Raw genomic sequence first — 26,209 nt, 5'->3', positions numbered from 1 at the left:
GAGCAGCTTGGAGGGCAGGGACATGTGTGACTCATCTTTCTCCATGCCAAACACCATGCATGGTGCTGAGCACAGGTGAGGTCGATGTGGCAGCTGACTTGGCATGTGCAGATCAGCACTGCATTCCTGCAGCAGCTGTTGAAAATCGATCTCTCAAATCCAGCCTGTTGTTTGGCTCTGCACACTGGCTGCCTGAAGTAGGTCATCAAAAACTGCTTCATTTTCCCAGGCCCTTTTTTGACTTAGCTTTAGGGGGGTCAGCCAGCATGCACATTTTGGTCTGACCCAAGGGCATATCAAGTAGCTCACCAATTTCCAAGCTCCCAACTTATTATCATGAAAGAAATTGCACTGATGCACTATGAAAGTGCTTCAGATCTGACTGCAATTTGTCAGTATGGAATTTTCTAAAGAGACGAAACAGATAATTGTATTATTATTATTATTATTTTATGATTAATAATGTAATTTTTATTTTTATCTATTTTAAATTTTTTAAAATTATACTTTAAGGTCAGGGAAACATGTGCAGAATGTGCAGGTTTGTTACATAGGTATACACGTACCATGGTGGTTTGCTGCAGCCATCAACCTGTCATGTACATTAGGTATTTCTCTTAATGCTATCCATCCCCTTGCCCCCTAACCCCTGACATGCCCTGGTGTGTGATGTTCCTCTCCCTGTGTCCATGTATTCTCATTTGTCAACTCCCACTTATGAGTGAGAAAATGTGGTGGTTGGTTTTCTGTTCTTGTCTTAGTTTGCTGAGAATGATGGTTTCCAGGTTCATCTATGTCCATGCAAAGGCCATCAACTCATCCTTTTTTATGGCTGCATAGTATTCCATGGCGTATATGTGCCACATTTTCTTTATCCAGTCTATCATTGATGGACATTTGAGTTGGTTCCAAGTCTTTGCTATTGTGAATAGTGCTGCAATAAACATATGTGTACATGTGTCTTTATAGTAGAATGATTTATAATCCTTTCGGTATATACCCAGTATTGGGGTTGCTGGGTCAAATGGCATTTTTGGTTCTAGATCCTTGAGGAATCACCACACTGTCTTCCACAATGTTTGAAATAATTTACACCCCCACCAACAGTATAAAAGTGTTCCTATTTCTCCACATACTCTCCAGCAGCTGTTGTTTCCTGACTTTTTAATGATCGCCATTCTAAATGGCATGAGATGGTATCTCATTGTGGTTTTGATTTGCATTTCTCTAATGACCAGTAATGATGAGCTCTCTTTCATATGTTTGTTGGTGGCATAAATGTCTTCTTTTGAGAAGTGTCTGTTTATATCCTTCACCCACTTTTTAATGGGGTTGTTTTTTTTTTCTTGTAAATTTGTTTAAGTTCTTGTAGATTCTGGAATTAGCCCTTTGTCAGATGGATAGGTTGCAAAAATTTTCTCCCATTCTGTAGGTTGCTTGTTCACTATAATGATAGTTTCTTTTGCTGTGCAGAAGCTCTGTAGTTTAATTAGAACCCATTTGTCAATTTTGGCTTTTACCACTGCTCAGGGAAATAAGAGAGGACACAAACAAATGGAAAAACATTCCATGCTCAAGGATAGGAAGAATCAATATCGTGAAGATGGCCATACTGCTCATAGTAATTTATAGATTCAGTGCTATCCCCATCAAGCTACTATTGACTTTCTTCACAGAATTAGAGAAAACGACTTTAAATTTCATATGGAACCAAAGCAGAGCCCACATTGCCAAGACAATCCTAAGCAAAAAGAACAAAACTGGAGGCATCAGGCTATCTGACTTCTAACTATACTACAAGGCTACAGTAACCAAAACAGCATGGTACTGGTACCAAAACAGATATATAGACCAAGAGAACAGAACAGAGGCCTCAGAAATAACACCACACGTCTACAAACATTTGATCTTTGACAAACCTGACAGAAACAAGCAATGGGGAAAGAATTCCTTGTTTAATAAATGGTGTTGGGAAAACTGGCTAGCCATATGCAGAAAACTGAAACTGCACCCCTTCCTTACACCATATGCAAAAATGAACTCAAGATGGATTAAAGACTTAAATGTAAGACCTAAAACCATGAAAACCCTGGAAGAAAACCTAGGCAATACCATTTAGGACATAGGCATGGGCAAAGACTTCATGACTAAATTGTGTTATTATTAATAGTTATTCTTTATAACTTTCTCTTTTACACATATACATGTATTTTTTACTTGTAACTATATCTTATATACATGTTCTTCATAACTGTACCTTTTAATCTGTATAACTGTCTTTTATATTTTTTCATGACCAAACTATATCTTTAATATGTATATCCTTTATAGCTATTTAATATACATATATCTTTTGTATATTTTTCATCACCACAAACTGAAATAATAAAGAATAATCTTACTAAGTTTGCCTTAGAAAAATAAAAATGTATTTTTGAAAATTATATATTTAATCATCTGAATTAATATGAAGGGAAGTAGGAGAGTCAACTAGATCTTTTACATTTATTGTCCCTCTAGCATATCTGTAAGATAAAGAGGCAAGTGTTTATTTGAAAACACACTAGAATTTATACATCCAAATGGGAATTGTTCTTCAAAACAGCCATCTTTGGAGACTGTACCTTTATTCCTACAATGCTGTAGTCTCAGAGAATGTGAGGAGACCCCTTTCTAGGAGCTGCCTTTAGAAGTCAGTTTATAAACCATAGAAGAAAATTAACCTCAGTTCACAGCCATGGTTTTCAACCTTGGCTGCATATTAGCAATACTGAACCAGGCTTGTTCTGCCTGTGGTGCAAGAAGCCAATCACTGAGGTGATGAGTTTTGCAGTAGAGAAAGATTTTTTCACAGGGCAGCCCAGTGAGGAGATGGGAAAACAGCTCTCAAATCTATTGCCTGAAAGTTAGGGCTCAGGGATATTTATGGGGTAAAGGAGTGGGGTGATCTAAGGCATGGGGAAAGGTGATTGGCAGTGGGGAAAAATAATGTAATCAATGATTTGCACAAGCATAGTCAGGGTTCATGGCTTTTCATAGAAAACGTATTCAGGAAATAATGGCATTAGCGTGATCTGAGAGAGGAGTTTATGGTCCTCTGATGCCAGAAGGTCACCTCTTCGGCATTTACACAGGCCCATTTGAAGGGTCAGTGATCTCAGCTGCACTCAAACTGGACAAGGGCTGCCCCCAAGATCCTGAAAAACAACTTAGGCATTTATTACCATGGTAATATATACATCAGAGGTGTTAGCTATAAGGAAGCTAGTGAAGGCTAAGTTACAGTATGTGGTAGTGTAGTATGGCTTTCAGCTGTGTGGGTTAAAAAACATCAACAAGGGCCGGGCGCAGTGGCTTAAGCCTGTAATCCCAGCACTTTGGGAGGCCGAGACGGGCAGATCACGAGGTCAGGAGATTGAGACCATCCTGGCTAACACGGTGAAACCCCGTCTCTACTAAAAAAATACAAAAAACTAGCCGGGCGAGGTGGCGGGTGCCTGTAGTCCCCGCTACTCGGGAGGCTGAGGCAGGAGAATGGCCTAAACCCGGGAGGCGGAGCTTGCAGTGAGCTGAGATCCGGCCACTGCACTCCAGCCTGGGCGACAGAGCGAGACTCTGTCTCAAAAAAAAAAAAAAAAACAAGAAGTGAGCAACTGAAAAGATTAGGGCTTGGTTTTATTGGAATCATTTGGGGAGCTTTAACAAAATACCAACCTAAACCAATTAAGTTGGAACACCTGGGCATTCTAATTTTTCAGGTTTCTCAGGTCGTACTAATGTGACAAAGATTGAGAACCACACCTCTTTCTTTAATCAATAGATACACCCAATTTCTCGTTGAATAATTTTTTTTTTTGAGTCTTGCTCTTCACCGAGGCTGGAGTATAGTTGTGCAATCATAGCTCACTGCAGCTTCCAACTCCTGGGCTCAAGATATCCTCCCATTTCAGCATCTTGAATAGCTGGGACTACAGGTGCTCTCCACTACATCTGACTAACTTTTAAAATTTTTTGTAGAGACAAGGTCTTGCTATGTTGCTTAAGCTAGTCTCAAACTCCTCACCTCAGGTGATCCTCCTACCTTGGCCTCCTAAATTACTGGGATTACAGGTGTGAGCCACTGAGCCTGGTCCTCTTTGAATAATGTTGGCCTGTTTCCAAAATTTAAACCTGTTATTAAAAGACAGAAAATTGATACTTTTGAAAATGTACATCAAGAAAATATGCTACAGCTTCCAAAATCACCTCCAAAATTTTTCTGAACCACGGGATCTTATTGTTAGAATAAGCATGTACCTTCCCAGGGAGACCATTTGGAAAAGTACAAAGCCTTTTTTTTTGAGACGGAGTCTCGCTCTGTCACCCAGGCTGGAGTGCGGTGGCCGGATCTCAGCTCACTGCAAGCTCCGCCTCCCGGGTTTAGGCCATTCTCCTGCCTTAGCCTCCGGAGTAGCTGGGACTACAGGTGCCCCGCCACCTCGCCTGGCTAGTTTTTTGTATTTTTTTTAGTAGAGACGGGGTTTCACCGTGTTAGCCAGGATGGTCTCGATCTCCTGACCTCGTGATCCGCCCGTCTCGGCCTCCCAAAGTGCTGGGATTACAGGCTTGAGCCACCGCGCCCGGCCAAGCCTTTTTAAAAATACAAAGTTGTTCATTTATTCTCTTATTAATGAACATCTGGGTTGTTAAGTTTTTGGTAATTATGAAAAAAGCTGCTATGTACATTTGTGTGCAAGTCTTTCATTAAAATATTTTTTATTTTTCTTGCATGAATATCTAGGAGGGAAATAGCTGAGCCATGACTCAGCTGTTTATAAGATGTATGTTGGAGGCTGGTTGTGGTGGTTTATGCCTATAATGCCAGCATTTTGGGAGGCCAAGACGGGAGGATTACTTGAGGACAGGAGTTGGACACTGCAGAGAGATATGATCGAGTCGTTGTACTCCAGCCTGGGTGACAGAGTGAGACACTATCCCTTAAAAAGAATTTTTTTTTAAGAATGTATGTTTATAACAGACTGTCAAATAGTTCTCTAAAATGATTACAGTACAGTACAGTATCCGAGGGGGCACACATGTTTTAAGAGCCCCAGGAGATAGCTGAAACCAAGGATAGTACCAGGCCCTATATATACTACGCATGAATTTCTTTTTCCTTCACAATTTACAGACAGAATATTCATTTTTATCATAGATCTTAGCAACCTTATTTCTTTCCTTATTAACTTAAGAACTTTCATCTTTTCACTTAAAGGAAGAATTTTACGGCTTCTCTATGTCATATCCAAATTGCCAGCATCTCTACTTTTGCACTCTGGGGCCATTATTTAGTAATGCAAGGATGACTTGAACACAAGCACTGAGATACGCAACAGTCTGATAACCCTGAGGGCTACTAAGTGACTAACAGACAGGAAGCATCTACAGCATGGACATGCTGGACAAAGGGATGAGTCACATCCTGGGCAGGGTGGCAGGAGATTTCACCATGTTGCTCAGAATGGTGTGCAATTTAAAACTTACAAATTGTTTATTTCTGAAATTTTCCATTGAATATTTTCAGACCAAGGTTGACCATGGGTAACTGAAACTGTGAATAAGAGGGGACTACTTCAGAAATGTGAAATGGTTTAGAAAAAAATAAAAAAGAAAATAAAGAGAAAAAAGAAGAGACTATTATCTGTAATTTCATTCTCTAACCAACAGTGTCCTCTTTATCGGTGATAGCAGGACATTTAATTTTAGCCACTCTAAAAGAGCATTAGAGGAGAGCATTAGGGAAAAGAGCTAATGCATGCTGGGCTTAATACCTACATGATGGGTTGATAGGTGTAACAAACCACCAAGACACACATTTACCTATGTAACAAACCTGCATATCCTGCACATGTACCCTGGAACTTAAAATAAATAATACATTTTTTAAAAAAGATTATATCAATCCTCTGTCAGAAAACATCATGAAAATAAACCAGTAAAAAATTAAAATAAAAAATGGCCAGGAGCGGGGACTCACACCTGTAATCCTAGCACTTTGAGAGGCCAAAGAGGGCACGGATCACTTGAGGCCAGGAGTTCGAGACCAGCCTGGCCAGTATGGTGAAATCCCATCCCTGCTCAAAATACAAAGTTAACTGGCTCACTTGGGAGACCAAGGCAGGAGAATTGCTTGAACCCAGGAGGCAGAGGTTGCAATGAGCCGAGATGGTGCCACTGCACTCCAGCCTGGGCAACAGAGTGAGACTCTGTCTCAAAAATATATAAATAAATAAATAAATACTAAATAAATAGTTTTTATTGTGGTAAAGACACATAATATAAAATTTAACATGCTAACCATTTCTAAGTGTAAAGTTCAGTAGTGTTAAGTATATTCACACTGTTATGTAACCAATCTCCAGAATTTTTTCTTCTTGCAAAACTAACATTCTATACACATTAAACACTCCCACATTTGCTCCTTCCTCCAGTCCCTGACAACCAACATTCTACTTTCTGTTTCTATGAATTTGACTATTCTAGATATTACACATAAGTGGAATCATACAGTATTTCCCTTTTGGTGACTGACTTATTTCACTTAACATAATTTCCTCAAGGGTCCTCGGGGGTCATCCATGTTGTATGAAAGCTGTTCAGTATGTTCTAGCTATTAGTCTTTTGTTGGATATGTGGTCTGCAGATATTTTCTTTCAGTTCATAGCGCGTCTTTTCTTTCTCTTATAAAGGTCTTTTATAGAGCAAACCTTTTTAATTTTGGTGGGATCTAATTTATCAGTTTTTCTTTTTGGGGACTGAGCTTTTGGTGTAAAGTCTAAGAATTCTTTGCACAGCCCTGTAGCTTAAATATTTTCTTCTGTAGTTTTCTAAAAGTTTTGTACTTTTATATTTTACATTTAGGTTATCCATTTGACTTAACTTTTATATAAGGAGTGATATTTAAGTCAAAAATCATTATTTTTGCCCATTTTTTATTGGGTTGTTTGACTTTTTATTGTTAAACTGTAGGTGTTCTTTATATGTTCTGGATACAAGTGGTTCATCTACTTTCTTTTTAAAAAAAATTTCTAATACCTTTAGTTGCCTTTATCTTCCTTTTTTTTATTTTTTTATTTTTTATTTTTTATTATACTTTAAGTTCTAGGGTGCATGTGCATAACGTGCAGGTTTGTTACATATGTATACTTGTGCCATGTTGGTGTGCTGCACCCATCAACTCGTCAGCACCCATCAATTCATCATTTATATCATGTATAACTCCCAATGCAATCCCTCCCCCCTTCCCCCTCCCCATGATAGGCCCCAGTGTGTGATGTTCCCCTTCCCGAGTCCAAGTGATCTCATTGTTCAGTTCCCACCTATGAGTGAGAACATGCGGTGTTTGGTTTTCTGTTCTTATGACAGTTTGCTAAGAATGATGGTTTCCAGCTGCATCCATGCCCCTACAAAGGATGAAAACTCATCCTTTTTTATGGCTGCATAATATTCCATGGTGTATATGTGCCACATTTTCTTAATCCAGTCTGTCACAGATGGACATTTGGGTTGATTCCAAGTCTTTGCTATTGTGAATAGTGCCGCAATAAACATACATGTACATGTGTCTTTATAGCAGCATGATTTATAATCCTTTGGGTATATACCCAGTAGTGGGATGGCTGGGTCATATGGTACATCTAGTTCTAGATCCTTGAGGAATCGCCATACTGTTTTCCATAATGGTTGAACTAGTTTACAATCCCACCAACAGTGTAAAAGTGTTCCTATTTCTCCACATCCTCTCCAGCACCTGTTGTTTCCTGATTTTTTAATGATTGCCATTCTAACTGGTGTGAGATGGTATCTCATTGTGGTTTTGATTTGCGTTTCTCTGATGGCCAGTGATGATGAGCATTTTTTCATGTGTCTATTGGCTATATGAATGTCTTCTTTTGAGAAATGTCTGTTCATATCCTTTGTCCACTTTTTGATGGGGTTGTTTGTTTTTTTCTTGTAAATTTGTTTGAGTTCTTTGTAGGTTCTGGATATTAGCCCTTTGTCAGATGAGTAGATTGCAAAAATTTTCTCCCATTCTGTAGGTTGCCTGTTCACTCTGATGGTAGTTTCTTTTGCTGTGCAGAAGCTCTTTAGTTTGATTAGATCCCATTTGTCAATTTTGGCTTTTGCTGCCATTGCTTTTGGTGTTTTAGACATGAAGTCCTTGCCCATGCCTATGTCCTGAATGGTACTACCTAGGTTTCTTCTAGGGTTTTTATGGTATTAGGTCTAACATTAAGTCTCTAATTCATCTTGAATTAATTTTCGTATAAGGAGTAAGGAAAGGATCCAGTTTCAGCTTTTACTTATGGCTAGCCAATTTTCCCAGCACCATTCATTAAATAGGGAGTCCTTTCCCCATTTCTTGTTTCTCTCAGGTTTGTCAAAGATCAGATGGCGGTAGATGTGTGGTATTATTTCTGAGGACTCTGTTCTGTTCCGTTGGTCTGTATCTCTGTTTTGGTACCAATACCATGCTGTTTTGGTTACTGTGGCCTTGTAGTATAGTTTGAAGTCAGGTAGCGTGATGCCTCCAGCTTTGTGCTTTTGACTTAGGATTGTCTTGGCAATGCGGGCTCTTTTTTGGTTCCATATGAACTTTAAAGCCTTTTTTTCCAGTTCTGTGAAGAAACTCATTGGTAGCTTGATGGGGATGGCATTGAATCTATAAATAACCTTGGGCAGTATGGCCATTTTCACAATATTGATTCTTCCTATCCATGAGCATGGTATGTTCTTCCATTTGTTTGTGTCCTCTTTGATTTCACTGAGCAGTGGTTTGTAGTTCTCCTTGAAGAGGTCCTTGACATCCCTTGTAAGTTGGATTCCTAGGTATTTTATTCTCTTTGAAGCAATTGTGAATGGAAGTCATTCATGATTTGGCTCTCTGTTTGTCTATTACTGGTGTATAAGAATGCTTGTGATTTTTGCACATTGATTTTGTATCCTGAGACTTTGCTGAAGTTGCTTATCAGCTTAAGGAGATTTTGGGCTGAGACAATGGGGTTTCTTTTTTTTTTTTTTTTTTTTTTTTTTGAGACGGAGTCTCGCTCTGCCGCCAGGCTGGAGTGCTGTGGCCAGATCTCAGCTCACTGCAAGCTCCGCTCCCGGGTTCACGCCATTCTCCTGCCTCAGCCTCCCGAGTAGCTGGGACTACAGGCGTCCGCCACTCGCCCGGTAATTTTTTTGTTTTTTAGTAGAGACGGGGTTCACCGTGTTAGCCAGGATGGTCTCGATCTCCTGACCTCGTGATCCCGTCTCGGCTCCCAAAGTGCTGGGATTACAGGCTTGAGCCACCGCGCCCGGCCGACAATGGGGTTTTCTAAATATACAATCATGTCATCTGCAACCAGGGACAATTTGACTTCTTCTTTTCCTAACTGGATACCCTTGATTTCTTTCTCTTGCCTGATTGCCTAGCCAGAACTTCCAACACTATGTTGAATAGGAGTGGTGAGAGAGGGCATCCCTGTCTTGTGCCAGTTTTCAAAGGGAATTTTTCCAGTTTTTGCCCATTCAGTATGATATGGCTGTGGGTTTGTCATAAATAGCTTATTATTTTGAGGTACGTTCCATCAATACCAAATTATTGAGCATTTTTAGCATGAAGGGCTGTTGAATTTTGTCAAAAGCCTTTTCTGCATCTATTGAGATAATCATGTGGTTCTTGTCTTTGGTTCTGTTTATATACTGGATTACGTTTATTGATTTGCGAATGTTGAACCAGCCTTGCATCCCAGGGATGAAGCCCACTTGATCATGGTAGATAAGCTTTTTGATGTGCTGCTGAATCCGGTTTGCCAGTATTTTAGTGAGGATTTTTGCATCGATGTTCATCAGGGATATTGGTCTAAAATTTTCTTTTTTTGTTGTGTCTCTGCCAGGCTTTGGTATCAGGATGATGTTGGCCTCATAAAATGAGTTAGGGAGGATTCCCTCTTTTTCTATTGATTGGAATAGTTTCAGAAGGAATGGTACCAGCTCCTCCTTGTACCTCTGATAGAATTCAGCTGTGAATCCATCTGGTCCTGTACTTTTTTTGATTGGTAGGCTATTAATTATTGCCTCAATTTCAGAGCCTGCTATTGGTCTATTCAGGGATTCAACTTCTTCCTGGTTAGTCTTGGAAGAGTGTAAGTGTCCAGGAAATTATCCATTTCTTCTAGATTTTCTAGTTGATTTGTGTAGAGGTGTTTATAGTATTCTCTGATGGTAGTTTGTATTTCTGTGGGGTCGGTGGTGATATCCCTTTATCATTTTTTATTGCGTCTATTTGATTCTTCTCTCTTTTCTTTTTTATTAGTCTTGCTGGCGGTCTGTCAATTTTGTTGATTTTTTCAAAAAAACAACTCCTGGATTCATTGATTTTTTGGAGGTTTTTTTGTGTCTCTATCTCCTTCAGTTCTGCTCTGATCTTAGTTACTTCTTGCCTTCTGCTAGCTTTTGAATGTGTTTGCTCTTGCTTCTCCAGTTCTTTAATTTGTTTGTTAGAGTGTCAATTTTAGATCTTTCCAGCTTTCTCTTGTGGGCATTTAGTGCTATAAATTTCCCTCTACACACTGCTTTAAATGTGTCCCAGAGATTCTGGTATGTTGTATCTTTGTCCTCATCGGTTTCAAAGAACATCTTTATTTCTGCCTTCATTTCGTTATGTACCCAGTAGTCATTCAGGAGCAGGTTGTTCAGTTTCCATGTAGTTGAGCGGTTTTGACTGAGTTTCTTAGTCCTGAGTTCTAGTTTGATTGCACTGTGGTCTGAGAGACAGTTTGTTATAATTCTGTTCTTTTACATTTGCTAAGGAGTGCTTTACTTCCAATTATGTGGTCAATTTTGGAATAAGTGTGATGTGGTGCTGAGAAGAATGTATATTCTGTTGATTGGGGTGGAGAGTTCTATAGATGTCTATTAGGTCCTCTTGGTGCAGAGATGAGTTCAATTCCTGGATATCCTTGTTAACTTTCTGTCTCGTTGATCTGTCTAATGTTGACAGTGGAGTGTTGAAATCTCCCATTATTATTGTATGGTAGTCTAAGTCTCTTTGTAAGTCTCTAAGGACTTGCTTTATGAATTTGGGTGCTCCTGTATTGGGTGCATATATATTTAGGATAGTTAGCTCTTCCTGTTGAATTGATCCTTTCCCATTATGTAATGGCCTTCTTTGTCTCTTTTGATCTGATGGGTTTAAAGTCTATTTTGTCAGAGACTAGGATTGCAATCCCTGCTTTTTTTGTTCTCCATTTGCTTGGTAGATCTTCCTCCATCCTTTATTTTGAGCCTATGTATGTCTCTGCATGGTAGATGGGTCTCCTGAATACAGCAGACTGATGGGTCTTGACTCTTATCCAGTTGCCAGTCTGTGTCTTTTAATTGGAGCATTTAGTCCATTTACATTTAAGGTAAATTGTTATGTGTGAACTTGATCCTACCATTATGATATTAACTGGTTTTTTTGCTTGTTAGTTGATGCAGTTTCTTCCTAGCCTCGATGGTCTTTACATTTTGGCATGTTTTTGCAATGGCTGGTAGCGGTTTTTCCTTTCCATGTTTAGGGCTTCCTTCAGGGTCTCTTGTAAGGCAGGCCTGGTGGTGACAAAATCTCTAAGCATTTGCTTATCTGTAAAGAATTTTATTTCTCCTTCACTGATGAAACTTAGTTTGGCTGGATATGAAACTCTGGGTTGAAAATTCTTTTCTTTAAGAATGTTGAATATTGGCCCCCACTCTCTTCTGACTTGTAGAGGTTCTGCCGAGAGGTCTGCTGTTAGTCTGATGGGCTTCCCTTTGTGGGTACCCCGACCTTTCTCTCTGGCTGCCCTTAAGATTTTTTCCTTCATTTCAACTTTGGTGAATCTGGCAATTATGTGTCTTGGAGTTGCTCTTCTTGAGGAGTATCTTTGTGGCGTTCTCTGTATTTCCTGAATTTGAATGTTGGCCTGCCCTACTAGGTTGGGGAAGTTCTCCTGGATGATATCCTGAAGAGTGTTTTCCAACTTGGTTCCATTTTCCCCCTCACTTTCAGGCACCCCAATCAGACGTAGATTTGGTCTTTTACATAATCCCATACTTCTTGCAGGCTTTGTTCATTTCTTTTTCTTCTTTTTTCTTTTGGTTTCTCTTCTCACTTCATTTCATTCATTTGATCTTCAATCGCTGATACTCTTTCTTCCAGTTGATCAAGTCGGTTACTGAAGCTTCTGGATTTGTCACGTATTTCTCGTGTCATGGTTTTCATGTCTGTCATTTCATTTATGACCTTCTCTGCATTAATTATTATAGCTATCAATTCTTCCACTCTTTTTTCAAGATTTTTAGTTTCTTTGCGCTGGGTATGTAATTCCTCCTTTAGCTCTAAGAAGTTTGATGGACTGAAGCCTTCTTTTCTCATCTCGTCAAAGTGATTCTCTGACCAGCTTTGATCCGTTGCTGGTGATGAGCTGCGCTTCTTTGCAGGGGGAGATGCGCTTTTATTTTTTGAATTTCCAGCTTTTCTGCCCTGCTTCTCCCCATCTTTGTGGTTTTATCTGCCTCTGGTCTTTGATGATGGTGACGTACTGATGGGGTTTTGGTATAGGCGTTCTTCCTGTTTGATAGTTTTCCTTCTAATAGTCAGGACCCTCAGCTGTAGGTCTGTTGGAGATTGCTTGAGGTCCACTCCAGACTCTGTTTGCCTGGGTATCAGCAGCAGAGGTTGCAGAAGATAGAATATTGCTGAACAGCGAGTGTACCTGTCTGATTCTTACTTTGGAAGCTTCCTCTCAGGGGTGTACTCCACTCTGTGAGGTGTAGGGTGTCAGACTGCCCCTAGTGGGGGATGTCTCCCAGTTAGGCTACTCAGGGGTCAGGGACCCACTTGAGCAGGCAGTCTGTCCGTTCTCAGATCTCAACCTCTGTGTTGGGAGATCCACTGCTCTCTTCAAAGCTGTCAGACAGAGTCGTTTGGCTCTGCACAGGCCTCTGCTGCTTTCCCTGTTGTTTTTTTAGCTGTGCCCTGTCCCCAGAGGTGGAGTCTACAGAGACAGGCAGGTTTCCTTGAGCTGCTGTGAGCTCCACCCAGTTCGAGCTTCCCAGTGGCTTTGTTTACCTACTTAAGCCTCAGCAATGGTGGGCGCCCCTCCCCTAGCCTCGCTGCTGCCTTGTGGTTAGATCGTAGACTGCTGTGCTAGCAATGAGGGAGGCTCCGTGGCCGTGGGACCCTCCTGGCCAGGTGTGGGTATAATCTCCTGGTGTGCCCGTTTGCTTAAAGCACAGTATTGGGGTGGGAATTACCCGATTTTCCAGGTGTTGTGTGTCTCAGTTCCCCTGGCTAGGAAAAGGGACTCCCTTCCTTCTTGCGCTTCCCAGGTGAGGCAATGTCTCGCCCTACTTCAGCTCTCACTGGTTGGGCTGCAGCAGCTGACCAGCACCGATTGTCCGGCACTCCCCAGTGAGATGACCCCAGTACCTCAGTTGAAAATGCAGAAATCACCGGTCTTCTGTGTCGCTCGTGCCGGGAGTTGGAGACTGGAGCTGTTCCTATTCGGCCATCTTCGCCTTTATCTTCTTAATAGTATCTTTTAATGAGCAGATTTCTTTTTTAATTTTAAAAAAATGTATGGGTACATAGTAGGTGTATACATTTATTGGGTACATGAGATTTTTTTTTGCACAGGCATGCAATGTGAAATAAGCACATCATGGGGAATGGGGTTTTCATCCCCTCAGCATTTATCTTTTGAGTTACAAATAATCCAATTACACTCTTTAAATTATTTTAAAATGCACAATCAAGTTATTATTGACTGTAGTCCGCCTATTGTGTTATCAAATAGTAGGTCTTATTCATTCTTTCTAACTGTTTTTTGTACCCATTAATTATCCTTACCTCCCCTCCCACCCCCACTACCCTTCCCAGCCTCTGGTAACAATCCATCTACTCAGTGAACATACGTTTTTAATTTTGATGAAGTCAATATATCATGATGAAGCTTACAATTAGTTCTTTTGTGTCCCAGTTAAGAAATATTTTTCTGTCCAAAAGGCGTGAAAATATTCTCCTAAGTAGTCTTGAATTTTTATGATTCTGTCTATTACATTTATGGCCATGACCTATCTTACATTATTTTTGTATATGAGGTGAGGAGGGAATTGAAGTTTTGGGTTTTATTTTGGATTTGTTTTTTTCCACACAGATTTCAGTTTTTCCAGCACCATTTATTAGAAAAGATTTGCTTTCCTATTGAGTTGACTTAGTGATTTGGTTCAAAATTAGTTGACCATATATATATGGGTTAATTTCATGACTCTATTCTGTTCTCTTGAACTATTTGCTTATCCCTGTACGAAAACTACACTACCTTTATTCCTGTAAGTTTACAATACATCTTGAAATCAGTTTATTATGCTGGTCCTCCAACTTTATTCTTCTTAATCAATATTGTTTTGGTTATTCTATATCCTCTACATTTCTATATAAATTATAAAATCAAATTGTCAATTTCTTCTTAAAATCTTGTTAGGATATTGATTGGGATTTCATTGAATCTGTCAGCAAATTTAGGAAAGCAGATATTTTAACAATATTGTTCTAATCCATGAATATGGTATATTTTTTCTTTGATTCAGGTCTTCCTTAATTTATCTCAGCAGTGTTTTATAGTGTTAAGAGTAGAGATTTTAAACATCTCTCATTCGATTAATTCTATATTTGCTTGTTTTATCATACTGCAGATGGTATTGTTGCTAAATTTTTATTTTCAATTAATCATTGTGAGTATATAGAAACACTATAGATTTTTGTAAATTTACCCTGTGCTCTGTGACCTCACTAAATTCATTTACTAGGTCTAGCAGTTGTTTTTTGAGATTCCATTCACAATAGCAAAGACATTGAATCAACCTAAATGCCCATCAGTGATAGACTGGATAAGAGAAAATGTGATAGATATACAACATAGAATACTATGCAGCTATAAAAAGGAATGTGGTCATGTTCTTTGCAGGGACATGGCTGGAATTGGAAGCCATTATCTTCAGCAAAGTAATGCAGGAACACAAAACCAAACACCACATGTTCTCACTTGTAAGTGGGAGCTGAAAGACAAGAACACATGGACACATGGAGGGAAACAACACACACTGAGGCCTATTGGAGGGCTGTGGGGAGAGGGAGAGCATCATGAAGAATAGCTAATGGATGCTGGGCTTAATACCTAGGTAATGAGATGATCTGTGCAGCAAATCACCATGGCACACATTTACCTACATAACAAACCTGTACATGTACCCCGAACTTAAAATAAAAGTTGAAGGAAAAAAAAAGATTCTGTGGAGTTTTCTACACACACAATCGTGTAATCGGAGAATAAAAAACTTTTTTGCATTTCCTTTATAATATGCATACCTTTTATTTCTTTTTCTTGCCTTATTGAAATACTTTCATATTGAATTAAAGTGAGAGCAGACATGCTTGTTTCCTGTCTTAAGGAGAAAACATTTGTGGTTTCACCATTAAGTATGGTATTGGTTATAGATCTTTTGAAGATATCTTTTATCAAATTGAGGAAATTCCTTCTATTCTAGTTTTCCAAAAGTTTTTGTCATGAATTAATGTTGAATTGTGTGAAATAACTTACTTTGAATCAAATGAGATAAGATTTCTCTTTTTTTCTGCTAATATGATAAATTACATTATCAAATATAAAACAAACAAATATATACAAATATAAAACAAACTTTACATTCCTGGAAAAACCTTTTTTTTGGTCATGATATATTGTCCCTTTTATATATTACTGGGACCAATTTATTAATATATTATTATGGGTTTTTGCATCTTTGTTCATGAGAAATATTGGCTTGTAATTTTTATTGTCCTGTTATGACATTATAATACTGTGTTATGCTAATTACACAAAATGTATTGGGAAGTGCTTTCTCTATTTTCTGACTGTAAGCATAAGGTTAGTATTACTGTTTCTTACATGTTTGATAGACTTCACAAGTGAAACAATGTGGGCTGATAATTTTTTTGTGGAAAGATTTTTTTATTAGAAATTCAACTTTTTAATGAGATCATGTCCTTTGCAGGGACATGGATGGGGCTGGAGGCCATTATCCTTAGCAAACTAACACAGAAACAGAAAACCAAATACTGAATGTTCTCACTTATAAGGGAGAGCTAAACGATAAGAACATATGGACACATAGAGGGGAACAACATACAGTGGGGCCCCAGGAGGGTGAAGGGTGGGAGGAGGAGAGAAGCAGGAAAAATAACTAACGGGTACTATGCTTAATACCTGGGTGAGGAAATAATCTGTTCAACAATCCCCCATGACACAACTTTATCTATGTAACAAACTTGTACATGTACCCTGAACTTAAAATAAAGGTTAAAATAAAATTCAACTTTTAAAATAAATATGAGAATATTCATTTTTTTTCGATTTTACTTTTTGTCAGTTTTGTTAATCCATGGCTTTCATGAATTTTTTCCTTTTTGTCTAAGTTATTAAATTCATTGGCATAAAGTTTTTCATGATAGTCTCTTATGTTGTAATGCCTTTAGGGTTTTCAGTGATACTGTCTTTATTCCTAACATTTGTATCTTATTTCTCCCTCTGTCTCTCTTTCACTCGTTCTTAGTCTTTCTTGGGGTGGAAACTTAGATTATTAATTTTACATCTTTTTTTATTTTATAATATAGGCATTTAAAGTCATGGATTTCACTCTAAGTGTTGTTTTAGCTGTATCCCACAAATTTTAATACACAATTTTTACATTATCATCCAGTTCAAAATATTTCATTTTCCTTATCATTTTTCTTTGACCTGTGAAGAAGTATATACTTAATTTGCAATTAGGGGTTGTGCAGAAATAGTTAACATGGCAGGCTTGAGACTGCTATCTCTAGAAAGGTCTGCTTACAAGATTGGCCCTTGGATGCTATCTGGGAACTTAGTTTTCAGGAGGGTTCCACCATTCTGTAACTGATAAGAGTGGCTCACTATGTCTATACTTTATACAAATAAGTGCTTTGTGATAAGTATCTGCTTTCTTTCTGGGTTCTGGAATTTGGGTCCATGGTAGGTAGAGGATGCGTATGTGAATGATCTCCCAATAAAAACCCTGGACATCTAGGCCCAGGCCAGCTTCCCTGGTAGAAAACACTTCACACAAGTGTTGTCACAATTCATTGCTGAAGTAATTGTTTCCTGTGTGACTCTATGACTCCACTAGGAAAGGACTCTTGGAAACTTTTGACTGTTTTCTCCAGGTTTTACTCCATGCTCCTTTTCCCCTTGCTGATTTTGTTTTGTGCCATTTCCTTTGCTGTGCTCAATTTTCTGTTGTCTTTCAAATACACTTTTCACATCTCATATAACATTTTTTCACTTTAACATTCCCATTTTTAAATATAGTTTTCATTTATATGCTAAAATTCTCCATCACACTTATTGTTCACCTTTCCCACTGTATTTTTTATTTTTATTTTTTTGAGATGGAGTCTTGCTCTGTGCCCAGGCTGGAGGGCAGTGGTGCAATCTCAGCTCACTGCAACCTCTGCCTCCCTGGTTCAAGGGATTCTCCTGCCTCAGCCTGCTGAGCAGCTGGGACTATAGGGGCATGCCACCATGCCTGGCTAATTTTTGTATTTTTAGTAGAGACGGGGTTTCACCATGTTGGCCAGGCTGATCTTGAACTCCTGACCTCAAATGATCCACCTGCCTTGGCCTCCCAAAGTGCTAGGATTACAGGAATAAGCCACCGTGCCCACAGTACCCAGTCCTACTGTCTTTTTAAGAGATGAGGACATGTTTTGTTTTGTCTAGGAAAATGTTTGGATTTTCTCTTTTACATTTATTTATGAATAAGGAGGAGGAAAGTAAAGTAATATAAAGCAGACTGGACCTAGAGTTAAAAGACTTGAATTTAAGCTCCAGTTCTGCCACTATTTGTGTTTTTTAATGCTTCAGGCTTAGTATTATTATTATTATTTCAATCGTTTTGGGGAAACAGGTGGTGCCTGATTACATGGATAAGTTTTTTAGGGTGATTTCTGAGATTTTGGTGCACCCATCACCCGAGAAGTGTACACTGCACCCAATGTGTAGTCTTCTATCCCTCACCCACCTACCAACCTTCTCCCTGAATCCCCAGAGTCCATTATATCATTCTTATGCCTTTGTGTTCTCATAGCTTAGCTCCCATTTATAAGTGAGAACACATGATGTTTGGTTTTTCCATTCCTGAGTTACTTCACTTGGAATAATGGTCTCCAACTCCATCCAGGCTGCTGAAAATGCCGTTGTTTCATTTCTTTTTATGGTTGAGTAGTATTCCATGGTGTATGTGTATGTATATAGGCATATGTATGTGTATATATATGTGTGTGTGTTGTGTATGTGTGTGTGCGTGTGCGTGTATATATATATATAAAGTCTCCATACTATTTTCCATAGTGACTGTACTACTTTACACTCCCAACAGCAATGTAAAAGTGTTCCCTTTTCACCACATTCATGCCAACATCTATTATTTTTTGATTCTTTGATTAAGGCCATTCTTGCAGGAGTAAGGTGGTATTGCATTGTGGTTTTGATTTGCATTTCCCTGATAATTCCCACTATCTTCTTTAACATATTTTTAATATTTATTTTAAAGTATTATTCTGTAATTCAACATTTGCACCATCACTACATTTCCTTCTATTGATAATTCATTTCCTGTCCATGGGTCACATTTCCTTTCCTCTTTGCATATTTCATAATTTTTTAAATCATATGCCAGCCACCTTGTGGAAAGAACAGTCAAAACTGAAGTAAAAAAACATTTACCCCAGCAAAGGGCACACTCAGTCTCCTGTTAGGCCTCAAGTGTGGGGATCTGAGTTAATACATCTGTAGTTACCAGAGTCTAGGCTTTGTTGCAGCTTTAGTTAGGGTCTATGTAATGCTAGCTTCCAGGCTGGATGCAGTGGCTTACACCTGTAATCCCAGCACTTTGGCAGGCTGAGGCAAGAGGATAGGTTGAGGCCAGGAATTGGAGAACAGCTTGGGCAGCATAGCGAAACCCTATCTCTATAAAAAATATAAAAACTAAAATTAAAATAAAAAATGTAGCTTCAAACGTATTGAAGGTGGGAACATAACTTTCTCTTGATGAGAGAACATTGATGAGACTGGAGATTTCTTTATGCTTTATATCCTAGCCACCAGCTTTCTCAACCTTGAGAAATCTGCTTCATAGCTCAGCTGCCAGATTCTGGGTAGCTGTCGAGTTCTCTTTTTTTGCCGGTCCCACTGTTGCTTTTCATGCTTCAGTAATCTCTCTTTCCCGCTGCCCTGTCCCATGCCTTGGAGTGTAGCTACAGAACTTTCCATGAAGGAGTGCCATGGTGGGGCTTATCCTAGTGTTCTATTACTCTTCCCTCAGTCATCATCTGGTTATGGGAAGACCATGACTCAAGGGTCCTCTCTCAGCTGTCTTATCTTAGTCTCAGCCTTTGGTGTACTACACTCATGCATTAGTAAGGGCCCACGGGTAGGGACTGGCAAGTAAGCACTAACTCACTCTATGGCCGAGGTTTGCTTAGATTCTAATTTGTCATGTGATACGTGGTCACTGAAAGTTCCATTTCCATTGTGTATTCTTGATACCCTTGTCAAAGATCCATTGACTGTATATGTGTAGATTTATTTCCGGGTGTTCTAATCTTTTCCATTGGTCTATATGTCCCTTTATGTCAGTATCATACTCTTTTGATTACTGTCATTTTGTAATATGTTTTGAAAGGAAGTGTGAGGTCTCCAGCTTTGTTCTTTTTCAAGATTGCTTTGACTATTTAGGGTCCTGTGGGTTCTATATAAACTTTAGGATTGTTTTTTCTATTTCTATAAAAAATGCCATTGGGATTTACGTAGGGATTAGATTGAATCTGTGTATTCCTTTGGGTAGTATGGACATTTTAACAATATGAAGTCTTCTAATATGTGAACACGGAATGTCTATTTAATTGTGACTTTTTATGTTTATTTCAGCAATGTTTTGTAGTTTTCAGTGTAAAAGTCTTTCATCTCCTTAGTCATGTATACTCCTATTCTTTTTTTTTTTTTTTTTTTTTTGAGACGGAGTCTCGCTCTGTCGCCTGGGCTGGAGTGCAGTGGCCGGATCACAGCTCACTGCAAGCTCCGCCTCCCAGGTTTACGCCATTCTCCTGCCTCAGCCTCCCGAGTAGCTGGGACTACAGGCGCCCGCCACCTCGCCCAGCTAGTTTTTTGTATTTTTTTAGTAGAGACGGGGTTTCACCGTGTTGGTGCTATTGTAAATGTAATTATTTTCTTAATTTCATTTTCATATTACTTGTTGTTAGTGTATGAAAATGCAATTGACTTCTGTATATTGATTTTTTTGTATCCTGCAACTTACTGAATTTGCTTATTAATTCTAACAAGTTTTGTTAAAGAATCTTTAGAATTTTCTAAGACATAAGTAAGACAATGTCATCTGTGAACAGACAATTTTACTCCTTCCTTTCTAACTTGGATGCCTTTTATTTCTTTCTCTTGCAGATTGCTCTGTCTAGGACTTCCGGTATTATCTTGGATAGAAGTGGCCAGAGTGGTCACCATTGTCTTGGTCCTAATCTTAGAGAAAAAGCTTTCAGTTTTTCACCATTGAGTGTGATGATGTTAGATGTGAGCTTTTTATAAATGGGCTTTATTAAGTTGAGGCAATTTTACTTCTATTACTTTATTTCTAATTTGATAAGAGTGCCAAGAATACACAATGGGGAAAGGACAATCTCTTCAATGGTTTTGGGAAAACCAAGTATACACACGCAAAAAAGATAAAATTGGAGCCCATTTTACACCATATAGAAAACCACCTCAAAATGGGTTAAGGACTTAAACATAAGACTTGACACTGTAAAACTCTTAGAAGAAAACATGAGGGGAAGCTTCATAACATTGATCTTAGCAATGACTTCTTGCATATGACATCAGAAAGCACAGACAACAAAAGCAAAAATAGAGAAGTAGGATTACACATAACATTTAAATACACCCAGTGAAGGAAATGCACAGCAAAGGAAAAAACTCATCAGAGGGAAAAGGCAACCTACAGGATGGGAGAAAATATTAATATTTGTAAACCATGTATCTGATAAGAGGTTAATTGCTATAATGTATAAAGAAATTCTTACAACTTAACAGCAAAAAACCCCCAAATAACTCAATTTCTAAAAATAGACAGAGGACTTTGTCTTAGTTCATTTTGGCTGATATAACAAAATACCTTAAACTGAGTGGCTTTTAAACAACAAAATTTTATTTTTCGTAGCCTGGAGCCTGGGAAGTTCAAGATCAAGGCGCCAGCAGATTAGGTGTCTGGTAAGGGCCCACTTCCTGGTTCATAAATGGCAATCTTCTCATTGTAATCTCACATGGTGAAAGGGACAGTGAGCTCTGCAGGGCCCCTTTTATTAAAGCACTAATCTCATTCATGAGAGCTGTTTCCTTATGATCCAATCTCCTCTCAAAGTTCCCATTTCTAAACACCATCACATTGGAGATGAAAGTTTATGACGGTTAATATGAATGTCAACTTGATTGAATTGAAAGACATAAAGTATTGATCCTGGGTGTGTCTGTGAGGGTGTGTTGCCAAAGGAGATTAACATTTGAGTCAGTGGGTTGGGAAAGGCAGACCCTCCCTTAATCTGGGTGGGCACAATCTAATCAGCTGCCCACCTGGCTAGAATATAAGCAGGCAGAAAAATGTGAAAAGAGAGACTGGCCTAGCCTCCCAGCCTACATCTTTCTCTTGTGCTGCATGTTTCCTGCCCTTGAACATCAGACTCCAAGTTCTTCAGTTTGGGAACTTGGACTGGCTCTCCTTGCTCCTTAGCCTACAGATGGCCTATTGTGGGACCTTGTGATCATGGGAGTTAATACTTAATAAACTCATATATATATATATACATATTCCATTGTATATTCCATTAGTTTTGTCCCTCTACAGAACCCTGACTAATATTGATTTTGGTACCAAGAGTCATTCTAGAGGAACAGAATATTAAGGATGGAGTTCTTTCATTGATTTTGGGGTTTCTGCAGTTGGCTGCTTACTATGATTAGTACTCCAAAATGCTAATGACTCTACTTCCAATAGTATGGAGAGCACTGATAGTTCTTGATGGGAATTGTTTAGCGAGTTATGCAAAATAAATGCATTTGACATGCCTGATTCATTATTCGTGAGAGGCAAGGAGTTTAGTGACTCTATACATAATACCTTTGACCATTATGTGGAGAACGAAGGAACATAATGAAGCTGGTTGGTTGCTGCTAATTTCCATGGACAAAGTGATGAAAGAAAATGATGAACTCAGCAATTCTATCTCCCAGCTTCAGAAGCAGATACTGAACCTCAAATATGCTAAGATTGCCCTGAGTGAGAGTCTTCTCTCCTGTAGAGAAAGAGCTGAAATTGTGGAAAAATAGACACAAGCTCTTATCATGCAAGTGGCTGACCTGCAATCAAAGGTGCATGCACAGCCTTGCCAGGTGTCTACTGTTAAAGTGAGGGCATTGATTAGAAAAGAATGGGACTCTGCAACTTGGAATGGGGATATGTGGGAGGACCCTGATGAAGCTCAGGACACTGAGTTTGTAAACTCTGATAAACCTTTTTTGCCAGAAGAAACAGCTTTCCCTTCCCCATCCCCAGTAGTGGCAACATCCCCTCCCAACCCATGCTGCCATCAGCCTTTCCACCTTTATCTGAGGAAATAAACCCTGCTCTGCCTAAGGTAACAGTGATGGCCTCCCCTGAAGCAGTTTCCAGGCAAGATAATGTTGATTCTCCTCAGGAGCCACCCCAGCACCTCTATTTGCTTCTAAACCTATAACTATGTATATTTTCCATTAGTTCTGTCACTCCAGAGAACCCTGACTAATACAGGTTTCAACATATGAATTTTAGAGAGACAAAAACATTCAATATATAGGATATGTAAATAAACGTTTCTCCAAAGAAGACATACATATAGACACAGGTATATGAAAAGATGTTCAATGTCAATAATCACCAGGGAAATGCAAATCAAAACCACAATGAGACATCACCGCATACCTGTTACAATGTCCATTACAAAAACAAATCCTATAACAAGTGTTGGCTAGGATGTGGAGAAATTGGAACACTTGCACTCTGTTGGTGGGCATGTAAATGCTGCAGCCGTTATGGAAAACAGTATGGAAGGTCCTCAAAATACTAAAAATGGAACTACCATAGGACCCAGAAATCACATTTGTGAATATGTGAGCTTGAAGGAGGTAATATAGCCAGTGGCTAAGGATACAGGCTCTACAGTCAAATTATCTGGTTTCAGAACCTGGTTTAACCACTTACTAGCTATGTAACCCTCAGCAAAGTACATAACTTCCCTGTGCCTCAGTTTCCTCATCTATAAATTGAAGAAAATAATAGTACCTCCCTCTCAGAATTGTTTTTGGGGCTTAAATATGATAATTAATCCACATAAAGTCCTTAGAACAGTGTCTGGCATATAGTGAGCACTTAGTACATGCTAGGTGGAGACATGTGGCAGGCAGTTGGAGATTCACAGGTTCAGACAGCAGTCGTCGCCATGGGGATGAAAGTGAGCATCCAGGAAGCATTCACAGAACAGGGTCCTCAACCAGGTCTACAGATGAGAAGCACCTGAGTAGCATTTTCAAAGTACATGGGGGTTTGCAACCCCGGCCCTCATAGGGTGTGATTCTGTAGTGTTGAAGTATTCTCTAAAATCTTATTTTGATATATATCCCTAGGGGAAAGCCACTCATATGGAGCAAAAAGTGACCCTAGAAGAAGCTTCGCAAACAAGTACAGCATTTCAGAAGTGCACAAAGGGGATTGGGAAGAAATGAGTGGATGGTAAAAGGATGATAGAGGATAGCACAAACAGTGTGTGTGTCTGTGTTGTCTTTAGGCTTCATCCAGCGTGGCTGCCGTGTGAGTCCAGGTGTTGGTTCACCCCAGATGTCAACCCAGGCAGAAATCTGGACCTAGATTTAAGTCCTTTTGATGGCTGAGGGTTTCATAGAGGGCCCAGAACTGAGGGGTCCAGAGGAAGATCCTAGAAGGATGAGGAGAAAGGTAGCCAGGTGGCACCTCTGACCAGACTTTTCAGTCAAGGAGGTGGAAGACAGGGTTTCCCAAATTTTGCTGTTTTAGCAAAAGCATTTTTATTTACAATCAGGGCCCACAGCATGAGGTCATTCCAAATATGTACACTGCTTGATGTCCTGGGCCTGGGTTTTACCATTCTTTTTCATTCTCTCAGCTCCTGATTCATCACCAAAAACCTATGGATCCAAGAAAAAATTCCAGTTAGTGGATTGTCAGTGCCGAACCCTGGCAAACCAGGTAACAGCTATGGGCCCAGGAAACTGAAGACAGCCTTCAATCCATAGTTACTGAGCATGTGCTGTGCATTCAACTCAGTACTGAAAGATAGAGATAAGGAGAGGAAGTGTGGACATACTGTCACCAAGAAATCGATGCCTCCTTCTCCTCCAAATCGGGAATAAAGAGCAAATCTCTATAGTTTGTCAGTTTGTGTCTAGGGCGAGGGGAAACAGCGAGAACAGAAAACAATACGTGCCTGACCAGGTCGCGGCAAACTCTGCCCAGGGCCAGGAAAAGTGGCTGAAGCTCAAAGAGAATCCTTAGGACTCTTCTGCACCTCTCTGGGACTGAGGCGTGGACTGAGCGGCCTCTCTGGGTGGAGCACACTACCATTGCCATCATCAGGACTATAACACCTTCATTCCTAACAGTTAGGTCAAGGACCTCTAGTATTAGAATCAGATTCCTAGACCTGCCTCAAATTTCCAACATCAAAACCTTGTTGGCAGAGCCCAGAAGATTTGCATTTTTAACAAGCTCCCAGGTGGCTAGGTGACTAAGCACAGCACCCAGCCTAGATTCTTCACATTACAGGGGCAGAAAGAGGAACCAGAATAATGCTAAGAGGTCAGCACAACAAGAAAATTCTGGGCTCTTCATTCAGGAAAGCCGCTGGCTGGCCAAGGTCCCCAGGCACACTGTGGACATGCAGTACTTAGCCCGCTGCACTTTGTCCCTGCCACACATTCCAAGGTGGGATGAGGGGGGACAGAAGTAGGGTGCTGCCATCAGACAGACTTGAGCTCCACATCTAGCTCTAAACATAGCTCTGAATTCTGGCAATTATTCCATGTTTTTGAGTTTCAGTTTCTTACTATGAAAATTGATCATAGTATCTTTTTCCAAGAGTTTTGTGGGGATTAAATGACATAATGCATATCAAGCCGTTACCACAATGCCTGGTACAAAGAACGCACTAATGGATGTTACTTGACACTAATTTATCAACAGACTGTGACCTCCCAGAGGGCAGGCAACATACCAGACAGACCTGGCCCACAGAGGGCACTCAGTTAGTGTTTGTGGAACTGAAGAAAGCTATTAATTCTTTTGGCACTAAACAAAGATCTGAGATTTCTACAAATATAAAGTCCAAAAATACATAACCATAGAAAGGAATTGGGGTACAGCTGCCCTTCCCCCACTTCCATGTCCCCGACCCCACTTTCTCTCCTCCCCTTCCTGTCCTTCTACTTCTCTTTTTTACTTTTGAGACAGGATCACACTGTCACTTTGTCACCCAGTCTGGAGTGCAGTGGTACAATCTCAGCTCACTGCAGCCTCAACTTCCTAGGCTGAAGTGATCATCCCACCTCTGCGTCCTGAGTAGTTGGGACCACAGGAATGGGCCACCATGCCCAGCTAATTTTTGTAGAGACAGGGTTTTGCCATGTTGCTTGGGCTGGTCTTGAACTCCTGGGTTCAAGCTGAGGCAGGGGTGAGGCACCACGCCCGGTGATAGCCCCTCCTTTCTTTGTATATGACTTTTCTCCTTCATTTTATGTAGTTATAATAACAAAAGCTAATAATTACTGGGTGCTAGCCACATGTCAGGCACTGTCCTCAGTTCTGCAGATGTATTATCCCAGTGAATCCTCACAACAACCTGGGAGGCTGACTATGGCACGATCCTCACTTTAAGATGAGTAAACTGAGGAACAGGGAGGGTAAGAGATTTTCACCAAATCACACAACCTGAACGTGATGGAACCAGGAA

General features: G+C 39.7%; 1 long non-coding RNA gene across 1 annotated transcript in view; it reads left to right on the top strand.

The window, feature by feature from the left end:
- The window catches only part of LOC117080824, a 129,664-nt gene extending 105,061 nt beyond the window's left edge, over positions 1–24,603 (top strand). The window contains exon 3 of the long non-coding RNA XR_004435967.1: positions 24,368–24,603. This is a non-coding gene — a long non-coding RNA (uncharacterized LOC117080824). The remainder of the gene's footprint in view (positions 1–24,367) is intronic.
- Positions 24,604–26,209: the final 1,606 nt, after the last annotated feature.

This window comes from Trachypithecus francoisi, unplaced genomic scaffold (assembly GCF_009764315.1).
Source record: "Trachypithecus francoisi isolate TF-2019V2 unplaced genomic scaffold, Tfra_2.0 Lachesis_group8, whole genome shotgun sequence".
NCBI classification, from domain to species: domain Eukaryota; kingdom Metazoa; phylum Chordata; class Mammalia; order Primates; family Cercopithecidae; genus Trachypithecus; species Trachypithecus francoisi.
This window is presented reverse-complemented; position numbering and strand designations above follow the sequence as displayed.